Here is a 15,396-nt window from a genome sequence, read left to right on the forward strand (position 1 = left end):
ATGCAGGTACTGATGTGAAAGGATTTTGCAGACAGAATTAACGTTACCAACCCACAAACCCTAAAGTCGGTGACTATTCTGGATTCACCGGGAGGCCTGTTGTAATCACCAGTCAAGGAAATGCAGAGTCTAGAAGCTGAGAACAACCCACACAGGGACTTCAGTTCTACCACTGCGGGGCATGGGATTCAAGCAACAACATGAAGAAGCTGGCAATCAGATTCATCCCTAGAGTCCCCAGAAAGGGATATATCCCTGCGATACCTTAATTCCAACCTGGTAATGTCTAGAGCAGAGACTCACCAGAGCCAGGCTGAGCCTCGACATCTATAAAACTGGGAGATAATAAATTGGTGTTGTTTTAAGTGGCTAAATGTGTGGCAACTCTTACAGTACCTATAGAAAATGAAAACGCAGGTGAAAACAAGGAGGGATCCCAATCTAGAATAAAATATGAGAAAGGCTATCAGATTAGACCCTTAAGCAGAAGGAACAAGGTTAAGGCCCAGTTACAGGGGCTACAGTACAAAGGCGAAACACAAGAAACACAGAACCTGAGTTACTAGAACTGGCATGGACAAAGGCCTGGGATGAGATCCCCATTTAAGCTAAGTTTGATATGGAGTCACTTGGGCTGCTGGACGAGAGATCCATAGGTGCACCCTGACTCGAGGACAGGATTAGTGAAAAGCTTGGTGTGAAGTAAGAATCACAGTGATAAGAACAAGCAAAAATGGGCTGAAAAAGGACAGGAGCTGATGGATGGGAAAATCTATCACCTGAAACAATGTTTTCCAAAATGCAGCTAACAAATCCTTTGCTGCAGCATAGAAGTGAAGAGAGGTTTTTGTCAAATAAGCTAAAAATTTAACAAGGATGTTTTGATTCTATATTGCTAGTAACAAGCCATCCCAAAACTTAGTGGCTTAAGACAACAGTTTATTGAACCTCATGATTCTGTGAGTCAGGGCTCTGTGGAACAACATGTCTGCTCCACAGGTCAACCGGGGTCATTTGGTGAGAAGCATCTGGTGGTTGGACTGGAGTGGAGGGGCAAAGACTGGTTCCCTCACATGCCTAGTGTCTTGGCAGGGACAGTCAGAATGTCAGTGCCAGCCCTGCCCGTCCCCTTTTATGTAATCTCGAGCCTTTTCCTGTGCTATCTTCACCAAGTTATAGTCCGTTTTCTTACAAGGTGGCTCTGGGTTCCAAGAGCAGGTGTTTCCAGAGAACCAAGTGGAATCTACAGGGTTTCTCACGGCTGAGACCCGGAAGTCTCAAAACATTCCGTTTTAACACAACTAATTAGAAATCCCACCATGTGTGAACTGGCCACACTTAAAGATCGTTTCTTGATTCTTCCAAAAGTTGATACCCCATACAATATGCCATTTTTTGTAGTTTGGCTAATCAGCCTTTTAAAGTTAATTTTTCTTGCTAATATGTCATTTCTACACACATAAAAATGGAGGTTTTCGTTTCAGAAACAACACTGTTTAGAATTGCAAAGGCATAATAGTTAACAATTACGTGGAAATCATTACCCTTTATATTTATTTTTGTATAAAACAAGCAAGCTACAGACAATAAGTCACACAGTCTTGTAATTAACTTTGTGTACCAGCCCTGACTCTGGGGAATCTCCTTGGTTGGGTGGGGAAAATGATATTTATTGTTATTTGTTTTGATTTTGTTTTCACAATCTGCATGCCTGTCCCTAAAATAACATTTCAGCATGTCTAAAAATTGTTGCTGCCATTCTATGGACCACAAGTGCCTGACTTAAGAAGGCCCAAAGTTTAATGTTGTAAAGAAAGGCTTTAGTATCAATCGTCCATGTGGAGTTGAACACATAATAAATCTTTTTTTTCCAAAACATATTAAGCCAGATGTATATAATAGCATAATAAATTGTTCAATCACTTACAAGTCATTTCACGAACAAGTAAAACCTTTCTACCTTACCTTAAAAGGATGAGGACTCAGAAAATGTGTCGTTTAAGAGATACAAATAGCATCTAATACAACTCTATTTAATGTAATGGTCAAGTTCAAATTCCTTTAAAATGATGGACCTTGCTTCTAATCCTACCAGTTCTTCTGCCATTGGTCCTACGGGGGGCCAGTCAGATTATGGATGAATCAATATATAAATGCATCAACCAAGATTATAAAAGGTGTGCACTCTTGAAAATGGATCAGGAGCTTTTAGAAAGGACTCCTGTGTATTATATCTTTCTCCTAGTGAAAGAACAAAAATATTTAATATTGGATTAAAGTGTTTCTGGAGCCCATTATTTTATGCCTATAATCCAATAAAGATAGATTCCTAACACTTTTTTTTTTTTTAATTTCAGCATTGACTAGTCTCCAGTATGTGAGCTCAGTGACAGAATTTGACATGAAACCCAGGCCTGTTAGTGAAGGTGTTTTTGTTTGTTTGTTTGTTTGTTTTTAACTTTAGGATCATAAAAAGAAACAAAAATCTCCCAACGAAGTTTCTTTTCTGGTTGTCCTATTTTCCTGAAAATAATCCTCCTCTCAAAGTACTTTTCCTTTGATCTTCCATTTATCCTTTTTTCGGTTAAATCTATATTGGATAAGAAGTTTAAATTTCTTGGGCGCCTGGGTGGCTCAGTTGGTTGAGTGACTGCCTTCGGCTCAGGTCATGATCCTGGAGTCCCGGGATCGAGTCCCGCATCGGGCTCCCTGCTCGGCGGGGAGTCTGCTTCTCCCTCTGACCCTCCTCCCTCTCATGCTCTCTCTCTCTCATTCTCTCTCTCAAATAAATAAATAAAATCTTTAAAAAAAGAAGAAAAAAAAAAAAAAAAGAAGTTTAAATTTCTTGAACCAAATAACACTTTAATAACCTGATTAAATCTGAGGTTTACTTAATAAATGCACACTCACACAAAATAGTATGTACAATTTCTAGAGAATTCATGGACTTCCAATAGCTCAACAAGTAATTCCAATGTAACAGAAAGAAAAATACATATGTTCTAAATGACAGTTTTCTAATAAACAACTTGCAAGTGAAAATTTTGCTCCTAAGTTTAGAGCATATTTACTACACATTGGTAATTTTTAAAAACATATGTACTGATCACTTATGTAATGTGGTCTGTAATAATATTGGAGTATGTTAGCAAATAACAGAGTTCCAGGATTCAAGGACATAAAGCCAGGGAGATGCATATATATGTGACAGAGAAATCATATTGTAGTAGAATTGTTTCTATAATACAGTTAAAAACTGTCATTTGGGACACCTGGGTGGCTCAGTGGGTTAAGCATCTGCCTTCGGCTCAGGTCATGATCTCAGTGTCTTGGGATTGAGTCCTGCATTGGACTCCTTGCTCAGCAGGGAGCCTACTTCTCCCTCTGCCCGCTGCTCCCCCTGCTTGTGCTCTCTCTCTGTCAAATAAATAAAATCTTAAAAAAAAAAAGTGTCATTCATGCAATATAATCGCCAAGAAAAGAGCTAGACTCCTGAAGCACATTGATAGAACTCTATACATAGTGATCCTCTTCCTCCTCTGCATGTTGCAGACGCTGTTAATGCTAACATCCCTTCCATCCTCCTTCCTGTGTCCATATTAACCATGGTGGGGCAAATGGTCAGGGAGAAACTGGGTCCTTGAGCAGTTTAACCAATGCCAACAGTCAACCGTCTGTGAAATTCTTGTTCAATGGGAACTTTTTTAAGGTTTTAAGTCCTTACTGGATTTTCTTTTTCTTGCAGACGAAAGCGTTTTTACTTGATTCGAGTTTTCATTTTAATCCTGGAAATCCTAATTTAGGAATTATATCAGCAGACTGAAACTCCATTACGGAAAGAAATGGGAAAGATGAATGAACTTAAAACTATGTTTTATTTTGTATGATGAAAAAAAGTTGGAAAGGGGCTTTAGAACAACATAGTAGATGTTTTCATATAGTTTACAGGCTAGTAATGGGGAGGAAAAATTATGATTATTTTATATAACCAAGAGGGTAGATTTAAAACCAGTGAGTTGGTCAAAATAAGGACCAGTGTAGAAAAACGTCTCTACCATTCTTACACCCTAATTTTTCTTCCAAACACAGTTGATTCAGAAGTACCATAACTGTGAAGGTTCATTTTTACCTCTCCCCTCCCCCCATGAAAGTGTTCTAAAAGTGTCAATGAATGCTGTGTGGGTGTATTATTTTTAAGTATGTTTAATAAATATTTGTCTTAATCACTTTCATTCTATAGATTGTTGTACACTTCTTGCATTCATTCATTATGCAATGCTGCCCCTTGTGAAAGCTTAGTTTTATTTCTTCCCAAGTACAGTGGTTCTCATTCAGGGGAAATTTTGCCCCCCATAGGATATTTGGCAATATTTGGAGATATTTTTGATTGTCACAATGTGGGGAGGGGAGATGCTACTGGTTTCTAATGAATAGAATCAAGGGATGCTGCAATGTACCGGATAGCCCCCCACCCCATGACAAAGAATTATCCCATCCAAAATGTCAGTAGTGTCGGTGTTGAAAAACACTGCTTTAGGGACGCCTGGGTGGCTCAGTTGGTTAAGCAATTGCCTTCGGCTCAGATCATGACCCTGGAGTTCCAGGATCGAGTCCCACATCAGTCTCCCTGCTCAGCGGAGAGTCTGCTTCTCCCTCTGATGCTCCCCCCTCTCATGCTCTCTCTCTCCCATTCTCTCTCTCTCAAATGAATAAATAAAATCTTAAAAAAAAAAAAAAAACACCGCTTTAGTGGATCCCTCCCATCTCACTCTGCCTGTGTGATCCACATTCTCAGGGGACTACTTCTTACCTTTTAAAGAGATGTGAGTCAACATGCCTGTGACTCTTTTCTCCTCGCTGCTATAGAAGTTGGAGAAGCAGGGGCTGGTCCCAGTGCTTCATTCCTGGAACATTGGCACCTTGTGTGTATTTCCTCACATAAGAACCAAATAATCTCAGGTAGGTTAGGAGCCTGGGCATTGTCGGGACAATCAATGGATTATGCAGGTGAATATGGATGGCATAGACTGATGACAGACAATTGCTATAAATCACTGTTAGTCTTACTTCCAGCCACATGCAACTGATTGCAAGAAATGTACAGAAACCAGCCCTGGCCTGTCCATTTTAGAAAATTAGTCTTGTGCCCAAAGCCAGGTCTGCACATTTTCTGAATGAGCTAAGTGGAATATTTTCCATATAACCAAATGAAAAGAATTGAGAAGAATGAAAGTTTTGTTCCTTCAAGGGTAATTTTACACAATATTTTATTTTAGGTACAAATAGTATTTATTTTTAAATAGTAAGGACTATAAGTGAGCATGTTTTAGTTTCTAGGGAATGTTCGAAGTATGAAAACTTTAGGAAATACAAAAACACGATAATACAACTGACAATCCCAAGTCAGTTTCGATGTGAGCCACTAACTATAGATCTTTGGGTTTTTTGGTTATTTGTTTAAGATTTTACTTTTTTATTTGACAGAGAGAGAGAGAGCACAGCAAACAAGCAGGGGCAGCAGCAGAGGGAGAGGGAGAAGGAGAAGCAGACTCCTCGCTGAGCAGGGAGCCCAACGTGGGGCTCCATCCCAGGACCCTGGGATCATGACCTGAGCTGAAGGCAGATGCTTAACAGACTGAGCCACCCACGGGGCCCCTAGATATTAGGGTTTTTTAAGAATCTTTTTTAAGAATGAAAGCTGTATAAAGGCTTGTATAGGAAGATTTATGCCAATATATATATATTCTCAAACTTGACTGTTTAGAACAGCCTTAATGCTATTATGATGGACTAAAGAGGGGAGAAAATGGGGTTTTGTTTTCTTTTTCTTTTTTTTTTTTAAACCACAATTTCCTAATTTTGAGAGGAAATCACCAGCAATGCAAAAGCTGGAAATTTGGTCAAACCCAAAAAGAAACCAAAATACACAGTATCTTAAAGACGAAGAAGAATGTGAGACAGAGTGGGGGTGGGGCAGAGAGAAGGTCACAGGCATTATGGTTAAAAGCGGGTAAGATCAGGGGATCAGGGGTGGACACACTATGAAATTCTGCTTACATTTTCATGAGGCTATTATTCATTTTCAGATATATACAGTGTACTTGCCACTGGATTCCGTCAGCCAAACCAGAAAGATTCCTGAGGTTCTCGTTTATTCCTGCTGTCTAAAGCCATTACCTTCCACCTCCTAAAAGTCTCAACACCACAGCTTTCAAGTCAAGGCCAAAGACGCTACATCTCTAGAAGCGAGTGTACCATTTGAAAAATGATCGCGCTTTGATGTGCTTTGTTTTTCTCTCACAGAAATGATTTTCAACCATAAAGGCCAATCTTGGCTCAATTCACTACCTGATACACAGTGACTGGTATGCTCACACAAGTCATCAAAACTGAGCACCATCTCTAAAAACATATTACCTTGGTTCTGAGTCACTGCTCATGTGATATACATGGGGGTGACTAATTTTTTTTGTCAGTTCAAAGCCAAATGCTGGGGCGCCTGGGTGGCTCAGTCGTTAAGCGTCTGCCTTCGGCTCAGGTCATGATCCCGGGGTCCTGGGATCAAGCCCCACATCGGGATCCCTGCTCAGCGGGAAGCCTGCTTCTCCCTCTCCCACTCCCCCTGCTTGTGTTCCCTCTCTCACTGTGTCTCTCTGTCAAATAAATAAAATCTTAAAAAAAAAAAAAAAAAAAGAACACTTAAAAAAAAAAAAAAAAGCCAAATGCTGGAAGCAGCATGTTTTCCTGGATGTTTAACTAAATCTTCTTGGCTAAGTTTACCAGGCTAGAGCTAAAAACTTCCAAAGCGCTGTTGCATTTAGAAACATAGTGGGTTCTCATTCGTGGGGATTCCACACTTTGAAGAGTATTTACAATCTATTCTTCACCCCAGAGAGCCTGGCTCTGGAATCTAGAAAATGATGGATTGTGGGTACTCAGAGCATTTAAATCCCAACCAACTTTTCCAGCCACACATCCGACTATCATATCTGATCATGCTACTCTGTGTATCATTATGTGTATTTGAATGGGAAGTTAAAAAGACGTATATTATTAAGCATGCCTAGTGTGCTAATCCAGAAATCTTACTAACTTCGATAATCAGTAAACTTAATAAAGCTAGAATCCCGGTGTTTGGCCTACATTCTGTAACATTAAATACCAATTTAGGAGCTATACCTGGATCCCTTCTAGCACCCCTGACCCTGGTGTCTATGCCTTATGCCTAGATCTCTGGTCCTGAAACATTCTTCCGCCTTGTCCCCATGGGAGCTTAGGTTTTGTTCATTCAACAAACCTGCTTCTGAATGTTCAATCTACAGCTCTCGGCAAGTTTTCAACCTCTCAGCCTTACTTGCCCTATCTGTGTAATGGAGAATTTGGCATGCCTATATAATGCATAGCACAGAGGAATAGCTCCATAAACATTGGTTGTTCTTCTTTTCTCCTTCCTAGCATACCCACTTTCTCATCATGGAACTCTACTTAAAATTGTCGATGTCTACCAAGTGCCAGTTATTCAAAACAAAACTCCTAGTGCTGGCAGCCCAGGGCATATACAAGCCTAATTTTCCCACTTTTTCTCCCCCTTTGCCTTTTTCTGCACCATAAGGTCACTCTCACTCATCTAATAAGAGTTGGCCCTCCACCCGTGTCCTAGCATTCAAGGATCCCATCCCTTCTGTAGGGGAGGACTCAACCCCATCATTTTGTTGCTGAAATTGTGCTCTTTTTCTTTTCTTTTCTTTTTTTTTTAAAGATTTATTTATTTATTTGAGAGAGCGAGAAAGTACATGAGAGGGGGGAGAGTTAGAGGGAGAAGCAGGCTCCTCGCCGAGCAGGGAGCCCAATGCGGGACTCGAACCAGGGACTCCAGGATCATGACCTGAGCCGAAGGCAGTCGCTCAACCAACTGAGCCACCCAGGCGCCCAATTGTGCTCTTTTTCGAAGGGCCAATTTAACTGTCACTTCCTCCAGGAAGCTAGGAGAACCTCACTCCAAATGCACTCTTCCAAATTTAGAGACTGAAATTCACCCTTTGCCTTTTAAAATCAGAAGTCAAATAAACCAAGAACATACCAAGAACTTATTTAAATTCGCAGTAGAGTCAGCAAATGGAACAGAAAACAAATACGGCTGAAAAAAAGAAACACCATTTGTTTCATTTTAGTTTAACCTTTTGTCACTCTGAAAGAAGAACCTGTGTTTACATTAATTCTCTATGTAGATGAAAGTTTTAGATCGTTGAGGGGTCTGGTATACATCCTGTTTGCAAACTAAGATTCCTTCATGAATGGAGAATAAAGTATGCATACACAGCCCTGAAACAGAAACCTTGCTTTGGGGCACTGCTATTAGTTTCAATCTTTATAATTGGCATCTCCGAAACGTTCCACTTTTCCAAAGTACAAAGCCAGGTTTCATAGTTCTCTGCTAACTTGTTTTCCTAATGCACTCCAATCAGTTTGATGCCAGTGAATTTCTGTTGTGTTTATTGTATTTTCTCTTCTCTCCACCCAGACCCTCAGATCCCACATTGTGAGCAAGGCTTTGAGTAACCAAAAGCTTATTAGCAAATTTTCCAGCAAATAGAATGTTTTGGAATTTTTTCCACCTTTGGTTGATGGGCTTACAACTGAAATAAACCAGTCATGTTTGTGCTAGACTTCTACTGGAACGTCGTTTCCACTCACACTTAATGAATGAATGACAGACTGAATATACCAACAAAATCAAGCCACAAGTGAAAATAGAGAAAGGCAGATAGACACTGAGTAAAACAGAAAGAATGTGGGAAGGAAAAGTTGGGAGGGAGAATGAATGTTCACTCTGGACTCCTGTAACAAAAACCTAAAAAATATAGTTTTCCCTACATTTAATATGAATATGTGAATGTCTGAGAGAACTAATTTAAGTAGCTAAACTCTTATTTTATTTTCATGTAGATCTATTCCGTAATCATGACATCAAAATATTGATAAATCTACCGATAACATAAATGTTAAAAGTCACAAAATGAGTATGAGATCACAATTAACTGATTTTAAATACTAACTAGACATATCCAGGTGAGTGGAGAGCCACATGATAACAAAGCCTTATCCAGAACGTCAAACAAAATGGAGGGGATCTAAACTTCCTTACTTCTGAAAAGTTTCCAACTCTCAACTACATTCACTCCCTTAGTATTGAGTCACACAATAAATCCTTTCGTTTAATTTTTTTCCATTTAATTTCTATGCATCTTTTTTATTACCTTTCAAAATGTACCAAAAGGTTAGCTTCGAACTAAGATGAATAATTTAATACCAGTAGGAAAATGAGAAGGAAAAAAAAAAGAGCCACCAAAGAAATAACATCTTGTAAGTGGAAACACCTTAAAAAATGGTCCCATTTCCATCCTCCAAATCATGGTTTCATATCTTGACTTAACCTACAACCATGTATTGTTAATTTCACTGAATTTTGTTTCAAGGATCTGAGAAGACCTGATGATGATCAGCATGTACATCCTGATCCTAAGTCATGCTAACACCTAACAATTTCTAAATACCTCAAGATCCTTCTAAAACCTCCAGCTACTAGATAAATGATAATAATCCCTTATACATAAGACATTACCATGCATTGTTTTATAATTGCTTTCAAATATTGCATCATATTTTGACTGATTCCAGATGGGTGCTGACTCAATGCTTGCTTCATTGGATTAAAATATATAGAAATCATGTGAGAAACTCATGAGTATTATGGACCTGGGAATGAGAAGTCAAAGTCAATGTTAGGTTGGAGACAGTACTAGGTTTGTATGCTGCCAAATCAGAGCTAGGGGCCAAGCTTGGTGGAAGAGATGACACACGAGTGCCTCTGGAGTTAGTTTATTTACCTGAGAAAGAAAACACGTACACAGGGAGATGACTAGAAGCTGATGATGCCAAAACTAATTAGAAAATGTGTGGTCACCTGCCCTTTTGCATTTTTATGGAAGAGATTAATAATTTATGACTAGAACTCAAATTACCTGCTAACACTGTTAACAACATCCTTTCATCTACTGACTCAAAAGGATCAGGTACACATCTATGTCCTCAAACACCTCACATTTCCATGTCACTTCAGGATGTTCTTCTATGGCAAGCATGGTACCATGCCCAACCTCTCTCATTGTTCCCCATTCCATCACAAACACTGACCCAAACCAACACCTCTTCGAGCTTCAGGGATTCTGGAAGTACACAGGACTTCTGGTCCTCACTAGGAATTTGAACTGTCCCACTTTTGAAGCTCTGTGCTGCCTCTGTGATGTGTCAGTCTGATTTAGAGCAAGAGCAGACAGGACGTAAGAAGGGAGAGTAGATAAGGGGATCAAAGAGAGATTGTAACCAGAGTTGGAAGCGTTGGGTAGACATGACTATGAACAGAAAGGAGTCTCTTTAAAGTCCTGTTTGGGGGCAGAATATTATTTAAACTTCCAAAGAGAAACATTGAAGCTCATCTTTATATATTATATATTATATATATATTATATATATTATATACCAGGGGGCACTAAATGTTTACTTGTCTCTTTTGTGAGTGTTTATTTGCATGGCAAAATAATCCAAGAAAAGAGAGCAAAGAAGTTTGCGTTCAATACATGATTTTATGTGTATGTATGCTGATAGTCTCATTTTTTCTTGTCTTTTTGCTTCTTTGCTTTGGAACTTAATGCAAGAATATGATCCTAATATGCAAAATAAGATAAAGGAATGAAGATTTTACAGTAGTACTAATTCATTCTAAACATGAATTTTACTCTGAAACTTGTAAATGAGAAACAAAGAAACAAACACATTTCACCGCTTTTGGGGATTGGTTTGTTAAAAGGTTTTAGTCTTGTACGCCATCATCAAAATTGAAGTCATATGATTCAGACAGAGATATCTAAGAAATTCCATAATAAAATCTTCTAATACTACTTCCACTTAAGACCAGTGTGTATAACAAATGCAGATTATGAAAGTATACAATCACAAACTATTGTTTTGACATAGATGTAAATTTCCAAAAAGAGATTACAATTTTAGCAAAGGACTGTCCCTTCTGCCTGCGACCAAGTCATAGGAATCTGGGCACGCCTTCCCATCGTAAACAACAAGAAAATTGAAAAAAATATATATATGCAAAACCACTATTTTCAGGCATTGGACAGCTGGCAGTCTAGGACCATGCTAATGGAGAGAAGGGAAATGCGTGAGGTGAGCTGTGTGATCACCGCAACTTTCTTCCTGGAAGCACTTGCTCAGTTTCAAAGCAGGCAAGCAAGGCGTGGCAGTCCCACTGAGTTGATGAGGCAGGGATTAGAATTTGGAGATGAAGGGAGGTGGATTTGAAGGCAGAATACTGATGATGAGGAAGTTCAGAGAAATTGCTCTAGAAATCTGCATGGGACCCCTTGAGACCTTAACTGAACAGTAAGTAATGTGTGCAGAGGGTAAAACTAAACATGGCATAGAGTAAAATGCAGTAAGACAGGGCAGAGGTAAAAAGGCACAAGGGAACTAGAAACTGAATAAATCCCAAACTCCCACAGGGGTGGGAGACTATTTTGTCTGACCACTCCATCTGGAGAAACCTTGTTGAGTGCCTGAGGCATTCAATAGACACCCCAGGAAAGGTCTTTATGGTAGGGCTACTCCATGCTACCTCAAAGAAGCTGAAAGATAAACTCAAAATAATCCACAGGTATCTTCATTTCCTGCCAAAATAGACTTCAAAACTCTTGAAATGAAGATGCAAAATCCATACACTTATCACCGTAATATACGCAATGTCTGTAATCATATAAAAAAATACCAAACAGGGGGCGCCTGGGTGGCTCAGATGGTTAAGCGTCTGCCTTCGGCTCAGGTCATGATCCCAGGGTCCTGGGATCGGGCCCCGCATCAGGCTCCCAGCTTGGTGGGGAGCCTGTTCCTTCCTCTCTTTCTACTGCTCCCCCTGGTTGTGCTCTCTCACTCTGTCAAATAAATAAATAAAATCTTAAAAAAAATACTGAATAAGAAAAGGAGAAAAATGTAGCTCATAATCAGAAGAAAAGTTGGTTAATAGAAATAAACTGAGAAATGACAGATGATGGAATTAGCAGACAAGCATATTAACACATTTATCATAAATAGCTTCAAAGATTTAAATGAAAATAAAAACATAATGACAAAAGATATGCAAGATTTTTTTAAAATGTGATATAGTTGACAAACATAATATTTGAGAGGAAAAAGTAACAGGATGGGCTTAATAGCAGATTAGAGACTGGACAGTGAAAGATTAATGAACTTGAAGACATAGCAGTGGGAATGCAAACTAAGTGCTAGGGAGAAAAAGGTTGAAAATAAATAGACAGAACCTCCATTACCTGTGGAACAACTTAACTGCCAGAAAAAAAGGAAGTTAAAAGGCAGATTAAAAGGAAAATAAAGAAAGAAAGGTCAAAATTTCTCCATAAAGCTGCAATAATCAAGAAAGGGTGGTATATCCAAATGCATAAACATATCACTCAAGGGAATATGATAAAAATCTTAGAAATAGTTCCCCACATCTATGATCATTTGATTTTCAATGTATATGTTAAGGAAATACAATGTGGAAAGGAGTTTGTTCAACAAATGGTGGTAGAACAACTGGATATCTATGTAGCAAAAAAGAATGTCAACACTTACTACCATAGAGACAATTTTCTCAAAATGGATCATCAACCTAAATGTAAAATCTAAAGCTACAAACCTTCCAAAAGAAAACACAGGAAAAAGCCTTTAAGAACTTGATGAAGACAAGGATGTTTTAAGGTAGAAACAAATTGTTGTATACCTATATAACGGACTCAGCAACAGAAAGCAATGAACTTACATGATGCACACAAAAACACAGTTGAATGTCAAAAATATTCTCCTAAGTTTCAGAAGGTACATACCATACTGGTGCATGACACATGGACATACAGCCTATACTTGTCCGTTCAGAAAAATCCACCAGTCTTCAGATTTGCTGCTTGTAAGATAGAGAAACAGAGATGGTAGGGAATCCATTCTAATGCTGGCTGCAACCACATATATTTTCCAAAGCCCCAGTAGAAGTGGTGGCATCCAGCAGTCTGACCTGGAAGTGAAGGTTGTATAAGCTGAGACACCATCTATGCCATTATTCTTGTCTGTGCCGTTATGGCTGTCTCCCAGCTTCCTTTGCTCATGACAATTTCCTGAGCCTTGTTCTAAGCCTTTCTGGCAATCCCATGAGTTATGCAACATCCATTCAATATTCTGTTCTTCTTGAAATGGTCCCTGTTCATTTTTGTTTGCTACTAAGAATTCTGATTTATACAAATTATGTCAAGTACCATGCATATAGTGATGATTTGAAACTCTATATCTGTAGTTTGGGTTCCATCTGCAGACACATTAACACCTCCTTGAAATCTCCCTTGGATACAAACTCAGCATCTATAAAACAGAAACAGAATTCTCAATCTCGGGGTGCCTGGGTGGTTCAGTCATTAAGCGTCTCCCTTTGGCTCAGGTCATGATCCCAGGGTCCTGGGATTGAGCCCCACATCGGGCTCCCTGCTCGGCGGGAAGCCTGCTTCTCCTTCTCCCACTCCCCCACTGTGTTCCCTCTCTCGCTGTGTCTCTCTGTGTCAAATAAATAAATAAAGTCTTAAAAAAAAAATAGAATCCTCAATCTTCTCCTCCCCATGAAGCGGTAATTGGCCAAAGTATAGTATTTTCTTTCTATAGTTCATCAATTTGCAGCAACCAAACAGCTCCATCTTTCTTTTCATTATCACAACTATCAAATTATACAGATGTCATCCAATCCAGTATACCCCTTTCTATTTGTATCCCATCCCAATTCACCACAGGTAAAAGTATCAACAGAATACAACCAGCGGGCCAGAGGTTATCACCCCTTCACTTTATCACAAACAAAAGGAACTCTGTTGCCATCTGGCCATTGCGTGATCCAATTCTTGACTCTCATTCTGAGTCAGCTTCCCAGAACCACTTCTAGTACCTAGGATTACTGGAATAGGGTTGGACTCCCCAGGAGCATATACTGATATAAGGATATCTGAGAAAGTGATGCATTTCAAATACGTCTAGCAAGTAAGTGAAAGACTAAGGATGTGGGACCAGGAAAGGAAGGAGGACAAAAAACAGGGGGGTAGCACAAAATCCCACAGAGTGTAACTTAAGTTCAATAATTCAAAGACACCCTGCCCTCCACGTAGGTCTCACCTCAGAGTTGGCCCCTTAGGAACACAGTATTTATATTCCCTCATGCATCAGTCATTGGCTAAGAGCTGTTTCTAAGGAAAACAAAATTCACACGCATTTCTCCTCTCTGTGCTTGCAGGCAAGGCTGGTTCCAGCAGCCTGGCACAAAGCCCACAGCTGTTTGTTTTTGTGCCTCTCCTAGTAGACTGTGGGTCACAGGAGGTTACAAGCCAGGTCATCCCGAACAGTGCTGTATCAATGCCTAGCAGGGTGCAAAACAACCATGCCTTTTGCCACCAGGTTGGCACAGGTCCGGGCCCCTAGAGTTGGGGTGTGGAAGTGGGAAGATAATACTTAGGAAGCAGCATTCTGAGGAGAGCCATGGGAAGGAAGTCATTTAGATCAGAATTAACAAGTGCATTGGGGAAGTGACAAGGAGAGTGAGCCTCTAAGACCAAGTTCAGAAATCTGCAAGAATCAACATATTATTGGGACTGAAGCAGACAGAATTAAGAGATGCTGAGGGCATTACCGAATCCAAAATATAAGCAAAAAATATTTTTAATGCCATGATCATGGCTGTTGGCATAACTTAGCCTGGAGAATTAAGGGGATCAAGGAAGAAAGACACTTTGGAACACTAGGTAACTTTGCCTATCTGATAACAGTGCTAAGAAAAGACAAGATACTCTCCACGGAACTGGAAAATTGCATGGAAGAATCAGAGTCATTTCTCCTTAAACCAGTTATAAAATCAATTAATGAAAAACAAACATATAGCCATCATTTTATGGGGAGAAAAAAAGGGAGAGATTATGCCTTTAAGTAATTTAGATGTATTTGAGCCACTACCGAGTACAAGGCAAAGCTGGGCTGTCCGATAGAAATATAATGCAAGCCACAAAGTCATTTTAATTTTTTGGTAGTTGCATTAACAAAAAAGTATGAAGTAATGGGTAATATTATTATTAATAATATACATAATATGCTGTATTTAACCCAATATATGAAAAAGTTACCATCTTCACATACAGGCAATATAAAAATGTTAATGACATATTTTATATTCAGTTTTTAAGTTTAAAGAAGTTAAAAATTCAATTAAATTGAAAATTCAAATCTTCTCACTAGCTATATTTCAAGTAT

This window comes from Mirounga angustirostris, unplaced genomic scaffold, assembly GCF_029215605.1.
Source record: "Mirounga angustirostris isolate CCGP_5_RB_7025 unplaced genomic scaffold, mMirAng1.0.hap1 SCAF_1, whole genome shotgun sequence".
Lineage (NCBI taxonomy): Eukaryota > Metazoa > Chordata > Mammalia > Carnivora > Phocidae > Mirounga > Mirounga angustirostris.